The 27,278-nt window shown below is 33.1% G+C and overlaps 1 protein-coding gene across 4 annotated transcripts in view; it reads right to left on the bottom strand.

Moving 5' to 3' along the window:
- The window catches only part of LOC106876440 (uncharacterized), a 195,197-nt gene that overhangs the window by 122,314 nt on the left and 45,605 nt on the right, over window positions 1–27,278 (bottom strand). For 2 of the 4 annotated variants that reach the window (XM_014924998.3, XM_089351493.1), the window contains exon 2: window positions 2,788–2,867. The exons of 1 other annotated variant lie outside the window; for it this stretch is intronic. The gene's annotated coding sequence lies outside the window, so the exon portion shown is untranslated. Of the gene's footprint in view, window positions 1–2,787; window positions 2,868–15,936; window positions 16,590–27,278 lie in introns of those variants that run through there. One more of the 4 variants, XM_014924989.3, reaches the window with a different exon arrangement.

Below are 27,278 nucleotides of genomic sequence, written 5' to 3'. Positions count from 1 at the left end.
AATATGGGTATTCCACCCACCCCATTTGTTCTAGAAAAATTTGCATGTTCTTTGCCTATGTGGAATCTGGTTGAGGTTCTCCATTTAGTCAATAAATATTTCATGCATTTACATTATAGCCATTATCTTTTATATCAACTGAGAAAAACTCAATGACAGAAAGAAGAGCAATAAAAATTATAAGGATCAATAGTTTTTCAATATTTTAACAGCAGTGTACATGCCATTCTCAACTCAATATTAGATAGAAATTTACTGAAATGGAAATCATCATTATCATCATCATTTAAATGTCCATTTTCCATGCTGGCATGACTTGGACAGTTTGACATGGCAAGTCAGAGAGCTGCACCAGGCTTCAATTGTCTGCTTTGGCATGGTTTCTAAGGTTGGATGCCCTTCCTATCACCAACCACTTTACAGAGAGCAGCTTGGTGTTTTTAATGTGGAACAAGCATGGAAGCTTTTTATGTGGCGCCAACATGGGTGATTTTTTACACAGCACTAGCATAGGTCTGCAGATTGATAGAAAAGATCAAGAATTATTTCTAGAAAAAAAAAATTAAACAGAATAGGAGTAACAAAACAAAATTATTCTTAAATATCTTAAAAGCTACTATAGGTGTTTTAATTTGCAAAATAAGTTTTAGTTTTGAACTGGCACAGCAAACTTGTATACAGTCACTTGATCTGTTAAAAATAGCAACTTAACTCCTTTCAAATATACCTTACTGTCATTAAAAGGAAAGACACATGGGACAGTATATTCCAAGTTATACAAAAAGACAGTATAATCATTTGTTGGAATGCTTTTGATCATAGATCTGCTTAATCAAGGCTGACCTGTGACTAAACAACAAAACATTGTAAAATAGTTGGGAGGGGCAAACTATTGACTAAAGTTGGTTACTTTATAGTGTATGAGAATAAAGCAATAATCAGCAACAAGAGGTGAACACCATCTTTTTTAGCTTAGAGTATTTTATCCCAGATATCTTTCAGTTAGTTTTTCCCCTCACTCATGCTCCTGTCAGTCATTGATACAGGACACACCCATTTTCTAATTCTCCAATCACAACCCTCTTCACATAACCTTTCCAGCCCACCTTGAAGTCTATGTAAAAGGAGACAACATTGGATCACTTGTGCCTAATACACTAACCTTACCCTCTTCTCCTGTTCTACCAATGATCATGCCATTTCACTTTATCTGCCATCATACACTCGCTCCTTTTTTCTTGGGTATCTGTCATTTTATCTCCCGAGTCACTGTGCCTTGAATAAACACACCTGCCTCAGAATACCAAGGACTCCTTTCACTCATCCAATGTCACTATCATTCATGTCTAATACTCTGTAAAGAAGCAGGCAAAGGAATTGAAACATGGAAATAAGAAGTCTCTTTAGTTGTGTTGAGAAAACGGTGACCTCTCTTGTGGTGGTGCTATGAAAAATAACCACCATACACTCTGTAAAGTATAAGGTTGTGGGAATACTTCAGTATTGTTGACACTTCTTGTGTCACAGAAGAAAAAGCATCCAGTACAGTTTGTGCTGTAGAGAGGGTGTCAAGCCATAAAAACCAAGCCCAAAATGAAACACAAGAGTGAAATGCACTCCTCTGACTTGTCCTATAGCAGCATGGAAAGCAGACACACAACAATGATGATGATGGTGTGTGTGTGTGTGTGTGTGTGTGTGTGAGAGCTAGTAGATATTTCTAAGGTGTTTAATAATTCATGAATACCTATAGTTATGCCAAACATTTAGCTACAAACTTAAAGCTAAAATTGCAAAATTATTTCAGTGTGAGAAAAAATCCACCCATTACAAAATTTTTTACCATAGAGCAGGAACTGCTAATAATGGAACATAGAAACACGGCCCAGAAATAATAAACACATGATTTAGATATATAAATTATTTTTTCTTTAATATATGAGGAAAATAAGTTAAAATTTTTGTGAAAAACTATATTACTAGATTTACAGTTGATATTCTACCTGGAATTATTGTTTAATAATTGCTTGTGAGCCTTTAGGAATAATTGTTGATCTGAAACAAGGAAGTAGGTTAAAGTTCTTTTTTAGTTTGGTTCACACACATAATTTTACATGTTCCTAATTCTTCCATGACAGCAATGGAATATGGCTACAACACAGTTAAAACAAACCATTATCATTATAATCATTTTTATGTCAAATTTTCCATGCTTGCATGGAAGTCAGATTTTCTACAGCCAGAAGCCCTTTATGCAACCAAACCTATCTCTTTTCAAGCAAGGCAATATTTCCCCATGGCCAGACATATTTTTGCAGAATATTGGAAATAAATGACACTGCTTGTATGATAGTGATATCATTTACAACAACAATGCAATGTCAAAACAAGGTGACACAAACAAGCAAACACACACACGACAGGTTTATTTCAGTCCTTGTCTACCAAATCTATTCATATGGCTTTGGTCAGCCTGAGGCTATAGTAGAAGAAATTTACCCAAGGTGCCATGTTGTGAGACTGAACACAAGACCATGTGGTTGGGAAGTTAAGTTCTAAACCACACAGCCAAATCTGTGCCTATAACCACGCTTGCATCTTTCAGTCACCAGATAAGTTTACTCTGTAAGATTTATCTAACACATAATGAAGCAACAATAAATGTCACAAAACTTGAATAGTAAGAGAATGTATATAATTTAGTCCATGATTTCAATATACAGCTGTTTATGTAGTCTTTGGAAGTATACTTTCAAAAATGAAAAAGAAACACTACTGAATACCTACTGTGAAGTTGGTGAACTCAGAAAGCAACAAACTGGTAAGCACATTTGGAAACAGGGAGTTTCTTTATAAGATGAAGGTTGCTTTAAAAAGAAGAAGAAAACAATATTCAAGCTTTTATGACAACTGTCTATAATTATACAAAACAAGCCTGGTTATTGAAAATGCTTACAAAGTTTATATTGAAAACTAATGTAAGGAATCTTAATTCCAAATCTGCTCCACTATACACTATGGAATATAATCGAGAAAACAAAAACGGAAATGATATACTAATATGATCTGGTGGTACTCATTATTGGATCCAAGAAACAATGTGGTACTTTGAGTTTAGAAATAATCACTAATATGGTGTTACCTGTGAGAAAGGTGAGCTTTTCACCATAAACAATAGTACACCAAAAATATCTATTGTTCTCTGTAGAAATATATGCAATATAGAAGATATATAGGGACCATGCTATTTCACAAACATCATTTTTACAAACTGGCATGGGTTAGATGGCTAATCTCTAGAAAAGCAACAATTTGTAACTTGTTAGAATTAATTGAGCATCCAGAGATCAAAATTCACCACTTCACCCTTACTCTTCCTTTTCTGCAAGTTCCTTCTATTTATGTTGCTTCACATTTCTTCATACATCTGTCCTCCTTCATGTACAAAGTATCTGTACCAGTGCAATTTTTTCTCTTACACACTACAGCTAATTTCCTCTGATACTCATTAAAAAATTGAGCATCAGAGTATCTTAACTCATTTATGTTCTGTGACTCTTGTACGTAGATATTTTAAATTCAGTGAATAATAGATTTCACTTCATACGTGATCTTACTGTTAACTACATCTATAACATATAAAAGTTCTCTAACAACCTGCCTAAAATCTCACAAAGCTTTTGAGGATCCATAAGTTTATAGTGGGTATACACTTTAGAATTCACATCTACTCCTTTTCTAAAAATCAAGATTGATTGCTTTCCATGTAGTAGCTGAGTTCTGTGCTCTCTTCTGCTAACTAAACCTTTTGTTGATGCTGGATGAACCTTTTGTTCTTGCAATTCTAAGTCCTGTTTCAGGTTTAGAACTATTCTGCAACACTTCAACTGTCAACCAGCGTTGGACTCTTTCTGTATTAGCCTAGAGAATTATTATAAAGAGAAAGGGCTGAGGGCCAAACACTGAGTGTTATATGGACTGTTAGATATGTAATTCGTCTGACGTTCCGTGTGTCACTTTGGTTCGTCTGAGTTCATTGTTTCATTGTTGTTGTCTTGTGTGACTGTCGTAGTAAAATGTCATTGATAGATATGGCGGACATGATTCTTGTTTATTCATAACGAACTTTGGGTGAGTGCGTTCTTTGTATGTAATTGAATAATAAATGTAATAATTAAATTGTACAACTCGTTGTGTTATCTCTGCGAGTCCCCCGAGGGAAATACAACACTGAGGGAGACCACTTTGCACATTTAATCCTTTGCCCATTAATTTGATGCCTTGTATATTTACTCATTTTTATAAAGTTTTCTTTGTTTCTATATTAGTTGACAATCATATTACTATACCAGTCATTTGAGATAACTTCCTGTATCACCTGATAGATTATGTGAGTAACTAATGTGTGGCCTATTCTGCCAGATATTCTCAACATCTACACAACTATTCCTCTTTCATCTGTATAGCTCTGCACCTCAATAGCTCACTCTTCTGTTGGGTCTACTTGGGACAGATCTCGCTCTCTAACATTCTTTTTCTCATTCAGAAATCTCTGGTAGTAGCATTTCCATATCTCTTTATTCCTAGCATCACTCAAAGTAAATGCTGACACACTGTCTTGTGAGACACACTCTCTCTGCTTTTCACCTTGGTGCAGAACATTGGCAAATCACTTCAGCTTCTCATTTTGCTCAATGTCTTGAAGAAAGGTGGTGAATAATGAACAATATTGGGTAGCTAGAGCTACCTGATATCATTCATTGTTCCTCACTGTTCTTCTATTCTCTCCAGGCATGCCTCTTAATCTTTATGAGTACTATACTATTCCCTCTCCATGTCATTCTCTGCCCAGTTCAAACTTTGATCCATCAGCGGATCTGCTGGTGGCTAGCAGCAGTACCCATTGTTTACTATCTTCTCCTCTATCAGAGGCGTCATCTAGTACTTCTTTGAACTTATACATGACAGAAGTATTTTTCAGTTACAACTTCCTTCACTAGATTGCCTTGTGTCTTTAAGCCATACTAGCTCTTATCCTGAGATCACTAACCAATGGTATATGTCAATTAATTCATACTTGACAGTTATTCGTAACTTATTGTCTATCCGGTTTCCTGGTAAGCATGCAGTTATTAACTTTTTAATTTGTTAATTTGAGGAAGATAAGGAACAGAATAAAAAGTAGGAGTGACAGAGTAAGAGTTACACAATGTTAATATAGAATGTTGCAGTTTAATAGATTGATAAAATACATGGAAAAGTAGAAGATTTATAGAAAGTTGCAATTAGAAGGAAAATGAATTGAGTAAAATGTAATTCATATAGACTCAAAAATAAGACAAATGTGATGATGGAAAAAAAGTAACTGATGCTACAAATTTTTATCACTTAGGTATACTTTCATTTAATTTGATCTGGGACCATACAGTACACTTCTTTACATATATATTAACTTCCACTTTGCTATGCTTGAATCTGTCAGTCAGAATTTGTGAAGACAGTTTTCTATGGCCAGATGCCTAACCTGTTTCCAAGAAAGGTGATATTTCCCTATGAACTGACATTTTCTTTTCACAGAAAACTGGAAACCAATAACATCATTTGCATGATGATGTTGCTCATTTAAACTCTAAATAAAGAGTACACACACATATACATATGTGTATGTCTTTCTCTCTCTCTCATACACACGCACACACACACAGTGGGTTTCTCCCAGTTTCCAGCTACCAAATCCACTCATAAGACATTGATTGGCCAGGAAATATAGTAGAGGACACTTACCCATGGTAAGCACACAGTGGGACTGAACCCAAGACTACATGGTTGGGAAGCAAGCTTCTTAATCACACAGCCCACACCTGCACCTTGTTAAATCTGAATTTTGCTGTCAGATCTGTTATATGATAAAACATTTCATACACAGGTGTGGTAGAGGTAAAGTCTACTCAGTTGCTAAGTAATATCCCCAGTATTTATTAGAAGTGGTAACCAAGCTTAGAGTTTCAACTTAGTGAAGCAACGAATGTTACAAGCATTTTGCTGAGTAGGTATACTTATTTGATTGAGTTAAGGAAGATAAAACATTTAAGATGATATTCTTGTAGCATTTCTGGATACTGAAATTGTTAAACATGTTTTGGAGATGACTGAACATGACATGGGTGAGTTCATAAAAGACTGTAATGATATAGTGTTCCTCATATATACAAGGTTATTTAGCTCTAGGACATACTTAATCAAGCAGAGCAATGATCAAAAGCATTATAGGTATGACCAACCTGTATGAATTTTGAGACATAGTATATCTAAGAGCACATAATTCAATGTGGCCTTCACGTTTTTAGCTATACATATGTGTATGTCTTTCTCTCTCTCTCATACACACGCACACACACACACAGTGGGCTTCTCCCAGTTTCCAGCTACCAAATCCACTCATAAGGCATTGATTGGCCAGGAAATATAGTAGAGGACACTTACCCATGGTAAGCACACAGTGGGACTGAACCCAAGACTACATGGTTGGGAAGCAAGCTTCTTAATCACACAGCCCACACCTGAGGGAAATTTGGCTGCTTATTTTTTCTAGCAGTTTGAGTGACCATGTAAAGCAGTGGTTCTCAACCAGGGTCCATATAAGATTTCCGGGGACACACATACACACGCACAATAAAATAGTTAAATGGGGACCCACAATAGTATTTTAAGGACCCCTGAAGAAGTTTTGCTTTAGATGTATTGGTATGTATTGCAAGAACCTGTTAGGTTTCTTTCTCAAACATTTTACATAGCTCAACCTACACAAGAGAATGTGTGAGAAACAAAATAGGAATTTTGAAGGAAGTTTCTGTAAAACTAGTTTTTAAATATTGAATGGCTATTGGGGGGGGGGGGGTCCACCAGAATAAAATAATCAAATGGGTCCATAGATAGAAAATGGTTGAGAACTCCTGATGTAAAGGCTCCTTTATGGGTAAGGAGTTTAGATAAATTTTACTGTGCATACAAATGGTTGTGATGTGAGTGTGTGTGTATGTATACATGCGTGCATAGATGCATTAAGCTTGTTTCTGTGTTTCAAGGATAATATGAACTTGAAGGATGTATTATCAGAACTAAGAATCATTAGAAAAACAAGCATACAATACTGGATGCAATGAGACTGAAGTGTTAAATTAAGGGATGAAAATAAACAACAGCAAATCGAGTACAATTCTATATTTAAGAGATGAGGAATTATGTACATTATTTACATTTGATGGATATTTGTCCTCATCTTGTTTGTTGTTAACACAACATTTCGGCTGATATACCCTCCAGCCTTCATCAGGTGACCTGAATAATAATAATAATGATAACAACAACATTGAAAAATACCTTAAGAATGAGAACCCAGGTCCAAAATTTCCCCAAGACACCTGATGAAGGCTGGAGGGTATATCAGCCAAAATGTCGTGTTAACAACAAACAAGATGAGGACAAATATCCATCAAATGTAAATAATGTAGCAAATCAAGTGCAAAGTGATTCAAATATCAAAATAAAAGTAATTAGAAAAGAGCCATATAAAACACCTAAAAGAAAGTGGAAAGTTCTGCAGTGAATGAATCGATACAGATATAAGCAATCCAAAACAGAATAGTCTAAAGTTATTGATGAGACAAGAAAGTTCAAACTAGCAATGTGCAGCCCCTGCTGAAGTTTGGACAAGTAGAATTAGAACTTTTTTTCCCCTGTATCTTAGAACACAGCGCAAGGAACTATACAGACCAAAAAACGAAAATCAGAATGGAGTGTTTGCTTACAGACTCATCAAGTCTAAGTTAAATGGAAGAATCCTAAAATTCAGAATTATGATTATAATATTACAAAATGCAAAAGTATCAAGAATAAAAGATATAAATGCAAAGCTATCAACAGATGGGCATGCATAGCTATGTGGTTAAAAAGCTTGCCTTGCAACCACATAGTTTTGGGTTCAGTCACACTGCACAGCACCATAGGCAAGTATCTTTTACTGTAGCCCTGGGTTGACCAATGCCTCGGGAATGAGTTCGGTAGACAGAAACTGTGTTGAAGCCCATCATACATACACAAATGTATGTGTGTGTATGTTGTGTTTGTTGTGTGTATGTGTGTATATGCTTAACTAGTGTTGGTTTGTTTACATCTCCATAACTTAGCAGTTTGGCAAAAGAGACCAACAGAATAAGTACCAGACTTAAAAACAAGTACTGTGATTGAGGTCTTTGAGTAAACCTGTCGAGGCAGTGCTCCAGCATGGCTGCAATACAATGACTGATGTAAATGTAAACAAACATAAAAATTATGCACATGCATATATACATATGCTTAACTAAACATATATCATCATCATTTCAATATCCACTTCTCCACACTTGCATGGGTTGACAGAATTCACTGAGGTGGATTTTCTACAGCTGGATGCTTTTCCTGTCATCAAGCCTCACCTGTTTCCAAGCAAAGCAATACTTAACCCCTATTTGATTGAACATGTTTTCATCATAGACTGCAAACAGGTCTCCTCTTGTATGACAGTGAGACTCATTTACAACTAACAAACAATGTCATGACAGAGTCTCTCACACACACACACAACAGGATTTCTTTCAGTTTCTACTTACTAAATCCACTCATGATCTTTGGCTGGATCAAGACTATAGTAGAAGACTGCCAAGGGTGCTATGCAACGGGACTGAACCCAAAACCACATGGTTAGTAAGCAAACTTCTTAATCACACAGCCACACCTGAGCTTGAAAATATAACTTGAAAATAGAGATACTGCATATAATTGTAGAAATATTTAAATATTTTACCACACTGATGTAATATGAACAACAAATGCCTATTTGTTGTTTTAATTTATTTCTGCTTGCCTAATTAAAATTTAACAGCTGATATAATGTATAAAAAGATAATGAATATATATAATGAATACAAATTCAGAGTATTTCTCTGATTTTGTTTTATTTTTGAAGGGTAACAGATGTCTTTTTTGTTCAGCCTCAAGTCAGTCCTGTTTAAGCAAACCTTAACCCTTTCATTACCAACCCGGCTGAAACCAGCTCTGGCTCTGAGTACAAATGTTTCATAAGTTTTGAATTAAATTCTTCCACCAAACCTTAGTCACAATTTATGTTCCTAACACTATCTGAATGATAACTAAACTATTTTACTAAATTCTTTGTTATATTTAAAATAATTGAAAGAAACACAAAGCATCTCAAAATAAATACAGTAACGAAAGGGTTAAAGTTGTTACAGACTAAATAGTGCAGTCACTTATTCAAGAAAGTAAAGTATAATTTGTGAGAGAATTAGCTGTTGTTTCTAGTAGGTTGAGTATCACATAGCAGTCATATATAGGTGAAATCTCTACTTGGGATCTATGTATAAGCTAGTAATCAAATACATGGTCAACAATATAGGTAGACAAATCCAAAATATTAGCTTCACCAATGTAGAGAAGAAGAAGGTTCCTTGTAGAATCTATTGAATTTTAAATGTTATCAGAGTCATATGGAAAGAAGACTCCCTTAAGAAAGTTACGATAGCTAATAAGACAATAGTTTATAAACAAATAGTAATTAGACACAAATGAAGGGCTCTACTTAAAAACAACAAAATTCACTTCTCCTTGTGTCATAAATACTTATTTTACACACCTCTGCATGGAGAACAATCACAAACTTTATCTTCTACAGCTAAAATCTCTCTCTCCTCAGGGACCAAAATGTCAGATCCACAGGGTATCACACATGTTCTAGCTATCACCACAAATCTCTGCTATCCAGGCCCAGAAAAACACAACACACAAATGCATATAAAAATAACAGCCTTATCAATACCCTCATTAACCCCAGATGCATACCACTAAAAATAAGTAGAGTGGAACAGCAACTGTCATGCACTAACTAAATCCCCCTTACCTGCTAAGTTGTGGATACACCAGCATCTACAGAAATGGATTGAACAATAGAGATAGTACATGTCCAGCCTGCAGTGTTGCCTCTATACAATTAACCATTGCATATTAAATGACACAACGAAGTATTCAGCTAGGAGCAATGATTCTGTAGATCACAGTTATTCTACTTACACCCTATGTGTTTTATAATGACTACAAAACAACTTTATGTACTTCCGTGCAGAAACTAAAACTAGCAACCTTTACATGTAATAGTTTGTCAATAATCATTTCTACCGATATATCATGTTCTCCAATGGGTAATTAGCTAATTGTCAATATTAAATAATTTCAAAATGTACATATTTAACATTTAGAAAAGTATCCAGATAAGATATAACAAATGCTCCAAGAAAAACTATCTACTTATAACAGCATGGAAAAATAGATGTAAAACGGTTAAAAATAAAAAAGTACAAAGGGAACAACAACCCCTCCTATTTCTCATGTTCTCATAATTTTCATCTACACAACAAATGTTAGGACTGTATAATTTCAGAGAGTTCTCAAGATTTTGTTTTCTAAAACTATGTCAACGGGGCACATCTTTGTATTTAGGGTCATGAAATATTTCAGTAACAGTTTGACTGTTGCTGAAGTAGCAGTTGTTTCACTGCATGCCATAAAACGAATTTAATAAACAACTTGATGTTGACCAATTTGTATGAGTGTATATATAAAGTATTGTAATTAAGTATTTAATTCAGCCATAAGACATTCACTTATGCTTTAATAAAGATAAGAAGACGATACTGTATGGTTAAAAGTTGAGTATTTATAGTCAAAACTTATAGTATTTCACACCTAAGACAAGCAACCAAATCAAAGGAAAATATATAGGGACCGTACTCATTGTTTAACTGAATGGTAGAAAATGTGCAACAAGCTACCACAAGGAAAATGGCTGTAAAACTTTATAGAAAAATATAATAGAATTTCTTTAAAAACTAATACTTAAATGTTAGGTTTTTTTTTTAATTAAAAAAAAATTATTTTACTTTATTTTATTTGTGATTTAAATAAATAAAAATAAGATAATTTAGAGTAAAATATTCTGTATTATTAATATTTTATAAAACCAACTAATAAGTAGGACCTAAGTGTTCAGTTGATATAAGATCTGAACTAATGAAGAAACTTTAAAAGTATTCTGTTTGAAATTATTTTCAGAAAAAATTAAGTTTTATACTGACTTTGTTGACAGCTATATATATGACATTAACTAATGAGTTGTCTCTGAATATAATCAGATACAAAGAATGATTTATATTTGTTAATTATCACTGGGGGGTATGTCAACTTCTAAATAAATAGATACTAGAAGAAAGATCCCTTTCTGAGATCCTGTGAGATGAAACAGATTTGTAAAAATCACTTCATGCACATTAAACAACTTTTTGATCTTTTAGAAATATTTTGTGCATACTAAATAAATTATTTGTAATTTGTTCATGCAGTAAAGCCATATTTTAATTTTACAGCAAGAGTTGGCTCCCTGGGTTTCATGTAAATACTTAACGTAAAGTATATTTGTTCAAAATATGATAATAGACGGACACCCTTCCCCACTGTTAGCTGCTCTTAGTTTTGAAAACTAAAGATATTTTCAAAAACTTTACTGATTACTGCTTGGAACTTACAAAATTTGAGGATTACATTGATAACATTTTGCCAAAATTTCCAGCAGTCATACCTTGACCAGTGCAGTTATTTAGTTTTGTTAATCACTCCACCCATTAAACATTTAATAGAGTGATATCCTCTAAGTACCTGAACTTATATATTTTCCAAGAATTATGAAATGTTGTACTAGAAACATGTTGACATGGTACTGTTTTGTTCTGAAATCTAACTTATATTACAAGATTTCTTAGTAGGTCATGAAGAACTTAACAAAACAGATCAGGAATTAAATTCACAAAAACAATACAAAAATACTGAGATGATATTTTATATAATAGTAGAAACTGATGATAAAGTTCAATAATAGTATATTGAAGATATAATTCAAATTAAGAGAGATTAAGTTTTAGAAAAAAAACACTTGAATAGTTGCTTTGGAAAATAAACTATTATATAGTGCCTTTATCACATATTTTATGATTTCTAAGTTGAGTGAAACCATAAAACAACTGATTTACTTTATTATTAAGAGATGTATTTGTGAAAAGTGTGGTATTAGTGGATGGCAGTGAACCATGGAAGACAGAAAAACTGAAGAAGAATAAACATACCACTGAGTATGCAATGTAAATTTGGGAAAATGACTAAACTCAGCCAAGTTGAAAAAAGTCCATGGGAACCAAAAGACATATTTCTTTGAAAGAAATAGCCCAATGATATATAATAGTCAGCTGCTTGACTATTTATCAGCAAAGATATTCATCAACAGGTGATCATCCCTTTTGACATCAAAGGGGTAGAGATAACAGAATTGTGATAATCATCATAACTTTCCTAAGAGAACTAGTCAAGTAAATGAACTACCTGGATACATTCACAGACTTGATTCATGCTATTATTCCAGAGAACACACCATATTAAAAAAAATGTGTGTGTGTGTGTGTGATATGGATTGCTGTACGAGGAAGTCATAAAAATTAGCGATGGAAAGTTTTTTTGAGTGAGGAAAAACTTTTATAATGGAAAAGGTTGAAGCTGACAACAGAAGACATGCTCCGGTAAAAGGAACAGGTGCCAACATTGAAATTATTATGTCAGGAAATGACAAAATAATTTTCAAATTTAAACTTTCATAAAATGCAAGACAAGTATAGAGGAATGTTGATAAATTAATTTTTTTAAAGTCAATGGATAGATCTTAAAAAAAACTGAGCATTTAGGATTATTTTTTCCAAAGTAAGGAGTTGCATTACTGGTCAAACGTACTTGAGTTCAAGCCTCATAACAGTCGTTGTGTTATGATCTACAGGGAAGGCACATCACTCTGCTAAATTGGTCTTGCTCATAGAAAAATAGGAGCCACTCTAGTTTAGCAAACATCTGGCTCTAAAAACACTCCCTTTAACAAAATACAAATGTCCATACTAGTTTTAGACCATCCCACTTAATACTAAGCATAAAAACAAAACAAAAAAAAAAAGATGTCATGTTTTCAAGAACTAATAAGAAATAGATGGAAACCATTTAGCTGCATATATCTACATGCATCTAACAGTTGCATGTGGCAGCAGTTTAAGATATTACTAATGTTCTGCAGACTATTGTTGCATAATATTAGTGTAACTCCTCTGTATTTATATTACTTCATTGCTCAGTTTTATTAACAATTGTTGCCATCAACAGTTTTATTCGTCTCCTCCTCACAACATCAAGAAGGGCATCCACTTCGAAACATTTTCAATCTACTTAAACACATCGTTTATGCAGCTTAGAAATGGATAAATCAAGCGAAGCAAAAGCATTAACCTCGTGCAAATATAGAAAAACAAATACGAAATGAAAATAAGACAGTGCCTAAACCTGTATACGAGAGTAAATTAACCAATCTAAGCTTACAGAAAATTTACTTCGTCTGCTAGTGTATGAGTGTGCATAGCTCTTTTGTTAAAACTCTAAATAATGAAACAACGATTTTTCGTGATTTTTACAAAAGTACTTATATTTTCATGTTGATTATAAAAACCCTTTCTTTACTGTCAGAAGCTATTACACACACACACACACACACACACAAGTGTGCTTGCTTATGTAGGTATAGAAATAGTCTATGTATGAAAAGTAAATTTTGTTTCAAACCTTATCTAAAATAACTTACGCCGAGTGTGTAAAACTGATTTGTAACCACTCGGTAACATTATCAACCAAGTGTAGAAGCCTTTAAATTACTATATCTCTCTCACTACTCGTATATGATGATATTTTCTTTTCAAACTTGTTTTTGCATTGGGAATAAAAAAAACAAGTTAATAGCATTTTTAATAGCACAGAAATAAAACTAGTTCAATGAATCTGCTTTTAAGATGTATTTACTTTTTTTTTTTAATCAAAAGTTTCTAAATCATATAAGAAATTATTTTTTTAAAGAAAAACTTACTGTATGATTAAGGTATATTTTTTTAAACGTTCCAATATAATGCTTCCAGATATTGTAGTAACTCTGACGGTAAAAAAAAATTTACTGAATTTTTTTTTTTTTTTCTAAGTGTAGAAAAAAGGTCAGTTTATTTCAAACACATCACAAACAGCTGGTTCTGTTTATTAAACCTTCAACTTAATTCAAATGTACTTATTTATTTATTTATTTTTTTTTTTTTGCTAAATATCAAATTTCTTTCAGCATATTATTTAGACTTGTGTGAACATTTGTTAAAATGTTGATCACTAAATTCTTTTCATGTAATGTGGAAGCATTCAGATACAAGTAGCATCAGCTATAACAACAACCACCACCAACAGCAATAAGAAAGTTGATCAGCTGACTGCTGGACAACTGAGAACACTTTTTGCTACCACCAGTAAACAAAGCACAGAATTTTCTTAACAGAGAAAGTTTTGTTTTTTAAAAAATTTTTTTTTTTCCCTTTTTTTGTTTTTGGTGTGTGTGCAGATAAAACAGTGACATATCCCCCCTCCCCCAAAACAACTAAAACTACACATGAAAATATAGCACTAATTAAATGATTAGCATATTTTTAACCAGTGAGTATATAATTAGCAAGCAAAAAGTTGAATTTGCAAAGTTTGGAAAATATCCGGTCAAATAAAATTGTAACAAAAACATTTCTGGTTCATACACTCCCACATGTCATGTTTAGAGGTAAATTAAATAACACTCCTAAATACTTAAATTAGAGAAGGTTCTTTTCATTAAAACGATATACATCTTTAAAAAATCTAGTTAAATAAATATTTGAAAATGTTATTATTAACGTAACTATAGTGAGTGGATCTAAAAGTATTTTTTTGCCCAAAGAAAATAGTCCTGGTTAAATTACATTATAACTACAAATATACCTGAAATTATTAGGCACTAAACAGGTAAACAAAATATTTATGAAAGGTACGGATTAAACAAAAATAAAAACGAAGCAAAAATAATTTGGATTCTCTTTTCCTTTGATGTTGAATGAAAGTAATTGGGTGTACGAAAGAGAGGAGAGAGGGAGGGAAAGAGAGAGAGACCCCCAAATTAGTAATTGTTATGTAACAGCATCAGATAATTACAGGAAGTAAGTAGAGCAGACACGTGTGCATGTGTGTTACAGTTTCTTCATTTCCAATTCTTCATCTATACCCACACCTTAAAACACTAACCCTGGCCCTACTCAGTTTTTTCTTTTCTTTTTTTTTTTTATAAACAGTTCACTGGAAACACGTAGATGTTATTCTCATAAAGTAAAATATATAGGCTAAAAAAAAACTTATCTTTTACACATTACAACAACCTAGTTGAGAGTTCTGAGAAAACGAGCTTTTATTTGTAAGGCTGGTTTCCAGAGTGGAACTATATATTCAAAGTAGACTACAAATAACTGTTTTAGTGGAATGTCAGTATGAGACATGACATGTTTAAAAAGAAAAAAATAAACAGAAAAAAACGAAGAAGAAACAAACGAAAAAGAATTCAGACAAAAAGTATCGGGGACTAAGAGACCAAGCGAAATTTAAACAATCTATTGATATGCTAGGAATAGAGTAGGTAGTAAGAGGAGGAAGGGGAAAAAAAGTAGATAACAACACTAACAAGAGAGTTTACTGAGTAACATTCAGTGACAAAATCAGTCAGAAAGTTTATATATATACATATATATATATATATATATATATATATATATATATATATATATACAAATACACACGCACGCGCTTATACACACATACAACCATTATCAATTCCATTTTTTAAAGATCAATAAAAAAAAACAAGAAACTATACATCAAGAAAGAAAGTTAATAATTTGTTGCTAAGTGTTTACTTACCCCTCAACTAATAGAAACAGAACATGAATACAGAGTTGAGATTTACTGAAAAAGATGATTGATAATGAAAATATTCGAGATTATTTTTTTTTTCTTAGTGTGTTGATCAGGACTACTTATTGCCTTGCTTTGCAATGAAAGGTTTGCAGCTGGGCAGAAGGCAAGTGAATAAGCATTGTTAAGTTGCTCAGTCAGGTTAATATGCTTCCTCCGTGAGCAGGGCAGAAACTGTGATGATGCAGCAGAGACTCTAACTGCTGCTACTGCTGTGTATAGACTTGTTGTTGACAGTAGTGTTGCTGCACACATAAAGCAATTTCTTTTTAACCATGCAAGCAGCAACAGCTACTGTTGCTGCTGCTGCATGGTTAATTATGCGGTTATCTGTACTCTTACTGGGTGGCTTGCATTCATTTAGGCAACCAACCATCCAGCCCATCCCCAGCTAGCTATCCTGCTTGCCTGCCTGCCCACTCCACCACTGCTACTGACAGGTCAGGTGCACTTTTAACAATTCCTGCAAAAGTAGGCCATTGGCTTGTTAATGCAGTTAAAAGCAAGGAGTGTGTTCGGCGAGATCAACAGTTAAAAATGTGTGAGCAGTACGATTGCATAGCTAATTCTGTGCAGTGCAAACTGATTCTAGGCCAACAAGGTGAACGAGGGAGTGTACAGTCTTTCCAAAATCAAGTGCTAATATATGTGGAGGACATTTTTTTTTTTTAATTTGTCATGTTTGCTGGTCAATGTGTAAAAACAAACTATGAACGTACAACTGTTGATACATTGCAGTTAATGAACAGCTGTTTGACTAAATGTTTGTGTCACTTTTTCTAGATCCTACTAAACACATTTGTAAACACACTGATCATAAGATTAAATTAGTCTGTGTGAAGGTATGACTATTCATTACAATAGATAGTCCAGAACTATATATTTTAATGACTAATTATTTATGTTAGTTAAGGTATTTCACACCGAATTAGAAAAAAGAAAAGAAAAAGAAAACCACCTAAAAATCACACACACAACACGTACATCTATATATATATACACGCGCGCACATACATAACATACATACACGGGTACACGGTTCTCCACACACGATGAGAAAGGTAATACTCATCAAAGGTAATACTCATCAAATACTAGAAATGAAATTGTTTACATTTATTTTTCGCCTTGCATCTATCTAGTTGAATACATAATTTATACACACACACACACACACACATTGCATTTAAAGTATAAATTTGTTGGTTTTTACTTAACTGTAAAAAGTAATGAAAAAGTAAAAATTTCCACTACTCGAATAAGAATAGTAATAATTATTTCTTTCAGTCACGTACAATTGCAAAGAGTAAAGTTAATTAAACCAACTTCACAATATTAAGGTATTTATTATATATAACCTGCAGAGATAAAAGTAAAGTCAAACCTAATAAAAGTTACACTGAAAACAGGGAGTTTACCGAGCGTGTATAAAGTATGCAGTTGATATTATTCTATCTTCCTCGGCCAACAATTATTATAGCGATGATGACTTCTCGTGGTGCACATGTACCTACACTTGTAGCGGCGTCACAGGTGATTGATTCAGTTGACTCCCTGTTTAGTATTTTATTTTATCATCAACCCTGGTGGGATAAAAGGCCAAAGTGGACCTGATGGAATCTGAACACAGAATGTGTAAGGATTAAATTAAAAACACTGCTACGCTGACACTATCATTTCTGCTACTTCACTCGCTGCAGTATTATTATTATTATTATTTTCCTCCGAGGTCGACTTTGCCGTTTATCCTTTCGGGGTCGATAAATTAAGTACCAGTGAAACAATGAGGTCGATGTAATTGGCTAGTTCCGTCCCCCCGGATTTCAGGCCTTGTGCCTTTCGTAGAAAGGATTGTTATTATTATTGCGAATTGCAAGAATCGGTAGCGCATCGGACAAAATGTTTAGCGGCATTTCTCCCGGGTCTTTACGTTCTGTGTTCAAATCCTATCGAGGTCGATTTCACCTTTCATCCTTTCGGGGTCGATAAAATAAGTACCAGTAGGGCAATGAGGTCGATGTAATCGACTGCCCCACCTCCCACACAATTTCAAGCCTTTTGTCAGTAGTAGAAAGAATCTTTATTGTTATTATTAGGGTGGTGAATTGGTAGAAATAGTTTGAGTGTCGGCAAAAAAAATGCCTTTCGGTATTTGATCGTGATTCTTATACGCTCAGAGTTCAAATCCAGCGGATGTCAACGTTGCCATTCATCTCTTTGGGGTCGATAAAATAAAGCACCAGACAAGAACTAGGGTTGGTGGTATCGACTTATACCTCCCCTCAAAATTGCAGGCCTTGTACGTAAATCAGAAACAATTATTAAAAGAAAAACAATTTTATACAGGCACAAGGATACATATTTTGAAGAAATATTAGTGATTAAATGACTCCAGTAAGAATGAAACTAAACAATCGGGATTCGAACTCCAAACGTAAAGTAACAAATATAGAGACGCATTTGTCCAAAACTTTACTTATTCACCTATCCACTGCCTTGATAGTAACAATAACTTTTAGAATGTTTAAAAAAATTGTATATTATCAGTATTTTCAAAGTGAAAAAGTAAAGGAAAGAAACAAGATAAATAGTAACATAGTGAAAAAAGAAAGAAAAAAATTAGGTAGCTTCATACAATATTTTTTTTTACTATGAAGTAATAATGTAAAAAAAAAAATATATATATATATTATGTAATACGTATTTTTAAATATTTCAACAGTACCTGACAGTTCACTCCCTTTAATTTTAAGGCCTTTCTTAGGAGCAGAATATCTGAGGACAACTTTTATTGATGCAGTAAAATACAACTCTTAGAATTTTCACTTTAAAATAGATCAAATTTCAAGCTGCATGTAGCTGCAGAATCCTGCTTCCTTTTCCATGTGCTTGTAAAACATATGCATCAGTACAGAAAGAGCATAATCCACTCTCTCACTAGCTAACCTTCCTCTCTCTTCATATACATAAATACATAATCACTAATCCAAAACCCTTATAGAGAAATAGTACTCTAACTAGTTGTCTTTAGTAGATCCTTTAAAAAAAAGGAGAGAGAGAAATGCTTATAGTGCAAGACTAACAGAAACTATTGTTGTTGCAGTAAGCGGGAGAGAGGGTGAGAGAAGGAAGGAAAAATAAACACTAGATTAGTGAGTGAGTGAGTGGTCATGTGTTGGTGAGTAAAGGTTTGTCTACCATCTACCAGTTGTGTGGCCTTTCTCTTGACATGCTTGTGAGTGGCAGCAGTACTGAACCAATTAAGTGAGCAATACAAAGATGCACTTGTACATCATAAGGTCAGCAGCTGTTTAAAGCTGAAATAATTTATAGCCCCCAAACAGGGAGCTTAGCCTTTGAGATGCAGTCTTGACTAGCTCTTCGCTATATTATAGATATGTTGTTGTTGTTGTTGTTGTTATGAAAGGTGACCAGAGGTCAAGAGTTTGTCGAGAGTGTATAAGCTTTAGCTGTATACTGTTGTTCATTAGAAGGGAAAGTATGATGTATATGCATTTTCTTGCTATATATAGTGATTGTGCCCTTACAGTTTTGAAATGTTCATTTACAGGGCCATTGTTTGGGGAATATGTATGAAGCTCATAAGAAAAATGCTAAGAAATGAGTGGGAGCTGATAGGAGTGTGATATTAGCAATAACTGAACTCTGAGGTAGGTTCATCTAACCTGATGGAATTGGACAGGGGAGAAAGCCCTGTTGATACATGGTTTGATAAGAAACTTCCAATATAAGAGATTAGGTCTTGTTTTATTTACCTCCAGGTCAACCCTGATCAAGCAAACCTACCAGTAAAAGAATACAAGCTGTAATCATCCTAATTCTACATTATCCAGTCTGTCCTTTACTTATTTAAGTTAGCAGAATGTGAGTTGACCAACAGGTCAAGTGACCATGTTGAGGATTCCTAGTCAGTTTAATGAAAGGTAAATGGAGCCAAAAAATAAACAACTTATGTAAGGGACTCTTGTACAGGTATAGCCAAAAGCCTTGTTGTCATGAGCAACAAAGCTTTCTCTATGACCACTGGTTTGTAACTTAAGAAAAAATAATTGCTCTAGCGCTAAAAAAAAAAAATTATTAGCTGTTAATAGACAGATTAAGTCACTCAAAATGATAAAGAAGTTTGTCATTGGTGATGTCTCTATTCTTTTTGAGACAGGAAGACAAGAGATTTTAGCAGACAATCAGAAATGTTACCTGTCTTGGAGATATGGAAATGCTTCATGCAGTGTCCTAAGTTGTGAGTGATATCCGCGGTAAGTTCCAAATTAGGGTCACACTGTTTATGGGAGAAAATAAGAAACTCTGTGATGGGTATACTTGTTTCTCTTTGGTGATGAAGGAGAGAGAGGTTGTAAACTCAACTTTACAGAACGAGGGCTAGAGACGAAACTAATCAAATTAATGGCTTGGAACCCCAGCATGAGCAGCTATGATAGAGTATTCTCACATTGAATATAGACCAAAAGACTATGTTGATAACAAGAAAAGAGTATGAGATTTCCTTTGATAACTCTTTCTCATTTCTAATAACTTCTTTCAGAAAAATTATCTTGATTTGAGTCACTGATCTTCTATGTGGTTGCTTGAGCTGCAATAAATAGCCAAAATCTCCCTCAAACGACCATATCCTATCATCTTAAAATAGGAAGAATACATTACTCAGTGTAATTCTAGGTATTTAAAAACAACAGAAAATCATAGCTGAAGTGCATTTAACCCACAATCAAGGATATCCTGGAACTAAACAATTACTATTAACTTTACTTTAATTTAGTGCATTTAAAACTACCCACACTTATAATTTGTACATGTGAGAAAACTTTTTAATATCCTGAATTGACCTATAGGCTTTCAGACTCAATCACATGGCTATATATACATATTTATATACACATCCATGACAAAAGTAAATAGACATGCTATAAAATCTTGTTTTGTTTATTTTAACTTGAAAAAGGTTTGCATTTTTTTTTAATTGACATTTTTATGTTTTGGGTTCTATATGTGACTGTTTAATTATGCCATGTGCAAAAGATGCCTTGGAACTGTCCAAATTTCATAGAGGTCATATTGTGGGTCAATCTGTAAGTGAACTTAGTGTAAAATCACAGAAAACGTTATGCCCCTGCTTTCTACAGTTAATAGAGTGATTGTGCAATTCATCAGCGAGGGGAAGGAGTCCATGTCACATTGCCCAGGTCGACCAGAGCACCCTGACAGGACCATTTGCTTTGTTAAGTGTGGAGGATAATCCTCATTGCAAGGCCTCTGACTTAGCAGTGAAGTGGCTGTTAGCGTTTTGGGACACTATCATATTTTCTGATGAGTTCAGATTTGCTATATTTTCTGACAGTAGTTGAGTGTGGGTCTGGAGACTCTGTGATAAAGAATTTAACATGAAAAGATTGCCACCAACAATGAAACAAGGTAGCTATTCTGAAATGGTCTGGGGAGCAATTTGAAGCAATGGCCAATCAGAGCTGGTGGAGTGTGATGGAAACATAAACTCAGATAAATATGCGTCCATATTGCAGAAAAGACTCCTTCCAATTTTCTCCAATGGTGAAATGATTAAAGAAGACTATTTATGGAAGATGGGGCTCTTTGTCACACAGCTAAAAAGACCCAAGAATGGCATTAAAAAAGTGATCCTTCTTAATATGAAACTATTGGTAGTCTTCTTAACCCACAAATAAAGACTATTTATCTACCAGAGCACTCATTCTCACTGTTCAGTATTAGCATTTATTATATAAATGTCTATATATATTATAGAATAATATATACTATATAACAATACATATTATATAATTGTGTGTGTGTGTGTGTATATATATATATATATATATATATATATATATATATATAGTAAGATTTTAATTTTGTATTTTCATATATATATATATATATATATATATATATATATAGTAAGATTTTAATTTTGTATTTTCATATATATATATATATATATATATATATATATATATAGTAAGATTTTAATTTTGTATTTTCATATATATATATATATATATATATATATATATATATATATATATATATGTGTTAATTTAGTATTTTCATAAATGTATATATATATAGTATTCTAATTTAGTATTTTCATAAATATATATATATATATAATATTTTAATTTAGTATTTTCATATATATATATATAATATTTTAATTTAGTATTTTCATATATATATATATATATAAGATTTTAATTTAGTATTTTCATAAATATAACAGCTAATGATGAATCACTTACAAAAATTGTGCACCCTTCATTTCCTTTCAAAATACCTGTTATGGCCATGAAATACTAAACTTTCATTTAAAAGTTTTCAAAATATCACATGTCAAATACAATAGGAATCTAATAAATATAATTAAAATAGTTTCAAGGTTAAAAAAAAAATGACAATCATACAAATGTTCTCAAAAATATTCTATTCTAAATGTAAAAAGCTAAATATTCATCATTAAAATACAGATATTTTCTTTAATAAAATTTGGATTGCACTGGAAACGGATGTTAATTATAGGTGAACAAATGCTGAGACAGGAAATATAAAGATGTTTTAGAGTGGCCCCAAGGTAAAGAGATCAAGCAGTGGAATAAATTTTATGCTGTGAAGAAGAGAAATCTAAGTTTTGGGCATGATTTTTTATTGGAAAAAGACGTTGTGCTTACTGATGTTGCTGGAATAATAAATTGGAAGTAGTAAGAGGGAAAGAGAAAATTCTAACAACCAAAACTAAAGGTGGAGGGTGTAATAGAGATGAAAAGAGAGGTAGCTGTTATAGGAGAGGAAAACAGTCAAATAAGGAATGCCAGCAGATTTGAAAAATGTTGAGAGAGGAGGTAAATACAAGAAAACACCATACACACACACACACTGACACATGCATAAACATGTAAATATAAGGAAACAGATGTATATATAAACAAACAACTTACATTCACACATTTATGTATTTCCTAAGGCTTTCTCATATGTAAGTGCACACAAACAGCCCCGCCACATAATGCACACACACATATGCATTTGTGTGTGTGTGCACATCTATGTGTATGCACACACTTACATATGAGAAAACCTAAGGAAATGCATAAATATGTAGATGTAAATTATGTTTGTTTATATATACATCTAAGTGTTTCCTCAAATTTACCCAGCAAGAAAAGTTACCATAGCCTAGCAACTAATTGTTAGCTTGGATACCACATAAGGACTGTTGTGGTTAGCTGGCATCTGAAATCATCTTGAGAGGTAACACATCTACCGCTAGGATAATAAATCCCTTTAAACTCATTTATGTATATATATGTGCATGCATATACATACACACAATGTTTGAAGAAGTGGCCTGACGAACAGAATTAAGGATTTGGAGGTTGCAAGATACACTTGCAGAAATTGTTATCTAGACGGTATCCATTTTCACTGACTTATAGACACTTTCAGAATTTACACTTTACATTCTAGAAGTGCAATAGGCTTTGAGACCAGTTATGAGTGCACTCTTGGAATTAAAGGGACAAGCATAGCATACACAATGGGGACATTTAAAGACATTGGAAGGGAGCTTTTAATGAAGTCATGTAAGATTTTGTCAATTTTGAAAATGAGGGAAGAAGGATTAGGAAATATAGAAGCTGTTTGGGTGTCAGAGGCAAGGCAGCAAAAATTGCAGAAGGGAGTTTGTTGAAGAAGCAAAGCAGATGAGAGAAAAGTAGTAGAAAAGGAAACTGTCAAAATGCTTCAGTGTGTTTGGAGAAAACATGTATAGGCTCTGCTGGTGACTTGGTCGACTGTGGCATAGACTCACCATACAGAATAACCCTGTTTGGAAGGAGGAAGAAATATGGCATTCTGTTAGATATTGAAAAAAAAAAAAAACCCAAGTTTTTATTGTCAAATTCATTGGAGTCAAAGAAATTATAAGAACAAGATTGCAGCTCTTGTGTCAGCCAGTGGTTCTATAATTAACAGAGATGGGAAAATGTCATGTCGGTGGTGGTGAAAGTATCGAACGAAGCAGATACTGAACAAGGTAACAGAAGTGTCAAAGATGGTAAAGTTAAAATTCCAAAGAGGAAATTTGACCGACTCTTTTCACTAACACTTGTAACTTTTCCCTCTTCCTCCTTTATTCCCTGTTGTAACAATTTTCTTTCACTCTCATGACTTTCCTCTCTATTACTCCAGTGAAACAAAAATACCTCCTCTCTCTCTCACCATTGAAAAATTCGGATCTATTTCAAAACGGGGGCGCCAGTTTTCATTTATGTTTTATGTAGTGCTTTTGGTACCGAAAGACTTTCAAACTTCGTATACTTATCTATTTTGTGTTATAGAACAGAAAAAAATTTTTATATTCAAATTTATTTCATGTAAAAAATTGTCTTATTTCGATAATTTCTACTAATCACTGACGTCTATTCAGTTGAAAACAGTTAGCGCTGTAATGGTGTATATCGTATTAATCCCCTAACCCTAACCCTAACTAGACTGTTAACCCTAACCCTAACCCTAACTCTAGAATCCGAACTCTAAAATTGTTACACACATAGATACGCACAGCGTAATTTATTATATAAACAATATATGCGTATAAATTACGATTAAACTGGATGAAATATGTCACAGGGAATAACATTTTTATGACCGCCCAGCAGTAACTCTATTCAGCTGAAGAAAATACTGGTGCCCCCATTTTGAAATAGATCCAAAAATTCTGCTTGAAACTTTTGACTTCTTCCTCAATTGTAACATTTATCCCACAGTTTGAACTCTTTGCATTACTACTGGCACAGACCATTGCCAGTTTCCTGAGATTCTACTGCTTTACTATGCTAATGAGAGATTAGTATAAATTGTTAGACACTGTGTATCTGAAAAACCTGATGATATTTGGAAGTGTCTCAACTCTTTAATTTCCATCATTGCTCAGATTGCAACTAACTTGAAATATATGACCATAATACCCCAGCCAATAAATTTACAAACTCTATTGCAGTTTAATTCAACTCATTTGATGTTTCATAACGCATCTAACATATATACTATATAGCTTGATCAAAATAATCCTCTAATCATTAATATTGATTTTACAGTCTCTACACTACCACAAACTTCACCTTCAACATTGATTAAATCACCTGGATAAAGAATTATCTACTAATTCTGGCAAACAATTGTAGCAGGTCATAGTCTTTGCAAAAGGTGTATGTGCACTATCGGCTTCATCAGTACACTGAAAATGTAGAAAAGGATACTACTACTACTAATAATAATAATCAAACTGAATGAACTACCAACCAAAATTTAAAAAAACAACACTAAAGTGAACAACCATAAAAACTGGAGATTGGTCTTCCTGCCATATAAAAAGTATCTCTTAAATTTAAGCCACTGTCAATTTTTATCTTATCCAAAAAAAGATGTCATTTTTATAAAGCTTTTACTATGTTTGCAGAGTTCTGTGGGAAAAAAAGCAATCATATTCTGCCGCACTCAACTTGTTATTACAAATAGACATTATCTTCTTAGTGAGTTGCTAATATTCTGTCATCATACTTACAAATATAACAGATTAATCATTCAGCTAAAATTCCTGCTGATGAGCAGATAATTCTCTGTGTAGCTTTTACTTGTGTTTAAAACTAATATTGTATTACTGAAACTACTTTAACAACATTTCTGTTGTGGCTCAAAAAGGTTTGCAGCTATTTCAAGCATAACATAGCAACAAACAGTGAAGTCAAATTGCCAACAAACAGTGAAGTCAAAATATCATTCATTACACTTTTCTTACAAAACTAATGTCTTTGAGAAAGCACCACCATTAAACGATCTCATTTCCCCTCCAGAAGCTTTATGGAAGAATCGTCAGAGAACATTATTCTGACATGAAAAACTGCTGTCTTTGATTTTTCGGTTGTTAAATAAACAAACAAATACCAGTAATACTCTAGTTTCAATTCATTTAACTACATCTCACATCTCTTATGTCTAAGAAATAAATTAATGTATTCAGTACTAAACAGGATACTTTAAAATGAAAGTCTGAAACTGTTAGATAGACAAATCCAGTATGTTCAGTGCTCACCATATTTTGACTACACAGTGTACTAAACTGTGTTACATACAGTCAGTGTTCAACAAAATAACATTGCATGAGGAAGTTGTTAAGCTGTTACAATTAATAATTTTTCACAGCAGGTTAGCAAATTATCTCATATTCATCGGATTCTACCAAGGTTAGATATTAATTATAAAAGAGAATCAGAGAATGTGATACATAACATTCAGTAACAATATATTTGAAATGTAAACATATTGGTAATTTTTAATTCACTTGTGTGAAAGTGTGTGTGAGATATATATATATATTACACAAACATGCGCGCACGTATATATATATATATATATATATATATATATATGAAGAGAGAGAGAGATCAGCATTGTTTATCTTGTGCTGTTGTCTTCTATTTCCCATCCTTAAAAATTGATATCATTTAAATCCATTCCATCAATAATTTTCTTCCTTTGACTGTGAGTTAAGCACAGCAAAGCTAACACACATACATACACTCTCTCTCAAGCAACAAATAAAATAACATCTCATAAGGTCCTAAAACCTAAAATACGTTATGATGCAAAAATATTGGTTAATTTCTAAATTACTTTGTAAACAACAATGCTGCATTTACTCATTTCTAAATTGCACTCTAAATATTGCATAGAAAACTTAGTACAAAACTTTCATAATCAAAATCTGCATGGAAAATGAGGTTCATGGAGCTTTTCAAATCAAGTTAAATGTTTCTTGCTATTAGTGGAGTTAAATTAGTCACTATGTTGAACACATTTATTAATAAAATAAATTATGAACCTGGTTATCAAATAGCTGCTACATTCATATTATGTGACAGTAAAATATATCAAAGGGGGTCATTAAAGCAAATCAAATAAGTTACCAAAGAACATCTCATAGATTAAGCACAATTATGAAATTATCAATTAATAATAAATGAGTATTAATTACAACTTAAAATCAAATCCAAAGTCATAAAAACCAGATTCTTCAACATCACTGTTGCTAAATAGCTACTTCCTTAACTTCAAAATGGAAGCCTGAAATAATTATATCTTATGATCTAAGACAGTTATTTCTGAGATATCTTGGCTTCTACCACAGACTGAGTGCATGTCTTACCATAAATAAAGTTTTAAACAATGGATTAGGAGAT

The sequence above is a fragment of the Octopus bimaculoides genome, chromosome 4 (genome assembly GCF_046866305.1).
Source record: "Octopus bimaculoides isolate indiv1 chromosome 4, ASM4686630v1, whole genome shotgun sequence".
Taxonomy (NCBI): Eukaryota; Metazoa; Mollusca; class Cephalopoda; order Octopoda; family Octopodidae; genus Octopus; species Octopus bimaculoides.
Note: the sequence above shows the minus strand (reverse complement) of the source record. Positions and strands in the feature narration are given on the sequence as shown.